The sequence below is a fragment of the Pseudophryne corroboree genome, chromosome 4, assembly GCF_028390025.1.
Source record: "Pseudophryne corroboree isolate aPseCor3 chromosome 4, aPseCor3.hap2, whole genome shotgun sequence".
NCBI classification, from domain to species: domain Eukaryota; kingdom Metazoa; phylum Chordata; class Amphibia; order Anura; family Myobatrachidae; genus Pseudophryne; species Pseudophryne corroboree.
Window position 1 is genome coordinate 226,907,489 of NC_086447.1, and position 3,639 is coordinate 226,911,127.

Consider the following 3,639-nt stretch of genomic DNA (forward strand, 5'->3'; position numbering starts at 1 on the left):
GGGACTCCCAGCGGCAGCACCACCATTTTGTTTTGGTATCGTATATACCCCGCACCTTTTTGAACTATCTATCTAATCCATAGTACATACTCCTGAGCCATCAGCAATTACCAGAGCGCTGCTTGTACAATTAGTTATGATCATCTGGAACAATTGAAACATTATGTTTATACAATAGCCATGTTTGTTTTCTTTCCAACTTGCAGGATTAAAAGGACCTTTGTCCCCAGAAATTATCAGAGCACTGCTTGTATTATTGGCAACTCAGTACATGAACAGTTGAAACAATTGAGATACTGTGTTCACTTAATAGCTACATTTGTTTCTTTCTAACTACGACCAGAAGCATTCACTGTGATTATATGCCAGCCAGCAACATCAGAAGGATTGATTTGTTTCCTTCTTCCACTATTCAGAGGTGTACAATGCCGGGTTAAAGTTATACATACTGTGACTCACAACAGTAAGCATTTGTAGTATTACTGTGACAATCGATGGCTTCAGTTGTGGAAACAGCATCATTGGATATACATCTCAGTTTGAAACTGATTTGCTTCAGTTACTGCACTGAAGGTTCCTATTTCATCAGGTTTGCTCCTAAGAATAAGCGTATAAGTCTACATATACCACTAGCAGTGACCTGCTGGTAAGCATCAAGCAAAGGCTAATTTTTCCATAACAGTGGCATGAGTAGTTACAGATGGAAGGTGCAAGTGCTATGATCTAGCACTTCTCCAAAGGAGTACAGAGGGGCCATTCTCTTTATATACTATTGTGTATCTCACTGCTATATCTGCAGCCTGTGCAGAGTAATTATACTTGCCACTTATATACAGTATAATCTGACACGGCCGTACTGGTGTTCCTAGGACATACTTATAAATATAAGGCCAGTCCATTTGTGAATAATTTGTGGTTCCAAAGAATTTTCCCACATAATAGGCCTTGACTTACCTGTGTACTTTGTTTGTGGCTGACGTGTCACATGGTGACTAAGTCAGGTGACTGCATATAATGTCATATGTTACCGGTATTTGTACTATATATGTCTACCAACTGCAATATTGCAGATATAAAAAAGACTACACTATATACATTTGAAGTGACTAAAAGAGGTGAGCTCAATAATTGCGGTCATACCTCACTGGAGATGCCCAATCTCTTCTGACCTTGGAAGCTAAGCAGTGAAAGGCCGGGTTAGTAATAGGATGGGAGACCACCTCTGAACACCCTGGTACGGCAATAAATTGACATCCTAATATAACCATCACTCACACTTGTACCATTCAGCAATCGGTCCCACATGACCAATGATTTAATTCTCTGCATCCATAATAATCCAGAATGGATATCTGCAGAATAAATGATGGTCATATAGTACATGAGAGACAATGTGCAATGATGATATAATCAAAGTACTACAGCTATCAGTTTCCAGCATTTCATAGACTGTGATATTGATATCACCCATTACTTATTATTTATCTTTATATTTTCGCGAAACCTTTTGTCCACACACAGATACTCCTAAAAATTAAATTTTAAATACCTACCTATTAAAAATGTTCTTACCAGTACTAAATATGTTATAACGTCATCCTCTGAATTAGAGTGCTCCCAAAAAAGAGTCTACTTTCCAACACTTCTTTGTTTTGGTTTTTCTGCGTAATTGTAACTCTGTAACCATATATATACATATTATAACTGAATGGTATACTGTACATATGCATACCCTTTTAATATCAAATATATATCTCTGAGCGTTGGACCTCAGCCTATAATGTGTGCGAGTACTTGCTTTCTCTTAAGGGATGTAGTGTTTGCAATGTACAGCGCACTTTTATCGTATATGGTAATAAGATGCGCCATGCGTCCGCAGCATATATTAACGCTGGCACATGAAATGTTTATGTAGAAAAAATCTGAACTTTACACAATCCTAACATTTAAAAGTGTCCAGGGACACCAGGGGACCCCCTGTGGCTTTGGAGTCACTAAGTCTAGAAAGAGCCCTGTTAGAATGAAGGACAGGTAATTATGCTGATAAGGGGGTAGTTCACATGGGTATAGTAAAATGAGTCACGATTAACCCTGTGTAGTCATTTGTGATGTCACAAGCCCTTCAGCTAACTGCTGTTTCCTGTGTAGGGGGGGGGGGGCTGTAACAGAGGGGGTCAGCCCTGCACTTCCTGTTTATAACTTACATGAAAGCTACCTGGCTGGGCCCACACTGGACAACAAAATATTACACTCATGATAGCTACCTGGCTGGGCCCACACTGGACAACAAAATAGTATACCCATGCAATAAACAGTACATTAATGTGACAGACACATATCAGGCTCAGGGAGATATTCCATGATAGGCATAACATATATACATGTGACTATTTCCCACCACAGGCACACATCTGGTGCCTAACAAAATCACCTTCTTGGATTATTCAGTATAACATCATATTCTTGTCCAACAAAGTCATGTCATGTCCAGTAGTATGGGGTATACAGATCAGATGCGAATATCAGCCGGGTGTTATAAAGGATAACATACCATTATCTCCAGCATTCTGCCATTTACTACTGAAGCACAGGACCAGGCTGGCCAAAAATCTGTGACGTGACGCTGGCATGGCTGCATCCGTCACACCAACGGCAGCACCGCCATAGCTATTCCCACTCCTGGTTGTCAACGACACCCATGAAGTGGGAATAGAACCTATGGCGAGCCCGCAGTGTGGCGATCATAGCCCGCAAGGGGATTCGTTCCGCTCACGTCCCTGCCAGCATTCTGACGGTCTGGAATCCGGCGTCTGTATTTTGACTATCGGGATTCTGAACGCTGGGATTCCGTACCCAACCCGTCAGATGGTTATTTTACATACTTCATTGGCATTGAGATTGAACATCTATTTGAACTGGATGTGTGAAGCGCTCTGCGATTTTAAAGATGTCTGAAACTTTAACATGATTGCTGCTGTAAAGTCATGCCCGCTGTTATGTGCTGTTTGTTTTCTAATTTATACTTATTTTTAAATAGTATCACTTTGCACAATGCCCGGTTGCTATTTTTTTAAAGTTGAAAGTTCATTAACATATTATAAGTAATGTGTCTCATATTGAATATAAATAAGAGAAGAATCAACGGGAACTTGGCATAAGAATGAGAACTTACAGCTCTTCTGCACAGACTGGAAATCTCATACACTGACTTAATATAGTAGACACTAATGTAAATACTAACTACATCATATGTTAAAGATTTAAACATATCTAAATTCCAATTTTTTATTGACCCATGATTACATGGCCCATTAGATCATTGTTATTAGGGATAAAAACCCTGTGTTATTGTCCTTTGTACGCATACATTAATCTTGCATTTGTAAAAGGAAAGAGCTTGTACAGTATACTGTAGATCCAGATTTTGCAATTAGAGGAGGTAATTCAGACCTCATCACTAGGCTATGTTTTCGGCGCGTCGCATGGGTACAAAGCGGATCACTGCTCAGCGATGGGTTTGTGCGAATGATCCATTTGCACGGGTGTTCGCAAGGAGATTGACAGGAAGAAGGCATTTGTGGGGGTCAACTGACCAGTTTCTGGGAGTGTTTGGAAAAACACAGGCATGTCCAAGCACTT

The 3,639-nt window shown here is 40.1% G+C and overlaps 1 pseudogene; it reads left to right on the forward strand.

Annotated features, from left to right (window-relative positions):
* Positions 1–1,126: 1,126 nt before the first annotated feature.
* Positions 1,127–1,246, forward strand: LOC134912585 (5S ribosomal RNA; annotated as a pseudogene).
* Positions 1,247–3,639: the final 2,393 nt, after the last annotated feature.